Source organism: Chaetura pelagica, unplaced genomic scaffold, assembly GCF_000747805.2.
Source record: "Chaetura pelagica isolate M959 unplaced genomic scaffold, ChaPel_1.0 scaffold355, whole genome shotgun sequence".
NCBI classification, from domain to species: domain Eukaryota; kingdom Metazoa; phylum Chordata; class Aves; order Apodiformes; family Apodidae; genus Chaetura; species Chaetura pelagica.
The window spans coordinates 4,986-5,849 of record NW_009953306.1 but is presented as its reverse complement, the minus strand read 5'-3'; positions in this window follow the sequence as shown (position 1 = coordinate 5,849).

Below are 864 nucleotides of genomic sequence, written 5' to 3'. Positions count from 1 at the left end.
GGTAAGAGAAGGGGGAAAAGGGAAATATTAAGGGGGAAATAAATGGGGGAAAAAGGGGGGAAATGAAGAGGGGAAAGGGAGGGGGGAAAAGTGGGGAGGGAAATAAAAAGGGGGAAGAGGAAATAAAAAGGGGGAAAAGGAAATAAAGGGGGGAAAGGGAGACAGAGGGGAAGAAGGGAAGAAAGGGGAGAAGAAGGAAGGGAAAAGGGAAATAGAGCGGGAGAGAAGGAAAGAAAGGGGGGATAAAGGTGGGAAAGGGGAAATAAAGGGGGGAATAAAAGGAGGAAAAGGGAAATAAAGGGGGAAAAGGGAGAGATAAGGGGGAAAAGGGGGAGATAAAGGGGGGAAAAGGGGGAGATAAAGGGGGAAAGGGGGGAGATAAAGGGGAAAAGGGGGAAGTAAAAGGGAAAATGGGGAAGGTAAAGGGGAATAGGGAAATAAGGGGCAAAAAGGGAAAGAAAGGAGGGAAACGGGGAAGGGGAAAGAAAGAAGAAAAGGAAAAGGAAGGGGGAAAAGAAATAAAACGAGGGGAAAAGGGAGGAAAAGGGAAATAAAGAGAAATAAAAAGGGGGAAGAAAAATAAAGGGGGAAGAGAAATAAAGGGGGAAGAGAAATAAAGGGGGAAGAGAAATAAATGGGGAAGAGAAATAAGTGGGGAAGAGAAGCAAAAGGGGGAAGAGAAATAAAGGGGGGAAGAGAAATAAAGGGGGGAAATAAATAAAGGGGGAAAAAGAGCAATAAAGGTGAGAAATGGAAAGAAAGGGAGGAAAGGAAAAGAAAGGGGGAAAAAAAGAGCAATACAGGGGGAGAGAGGGAATAAAGGGGGGGAAAGAAAGGCAAGCAAGAAAAGAAATGGGGCAAAGG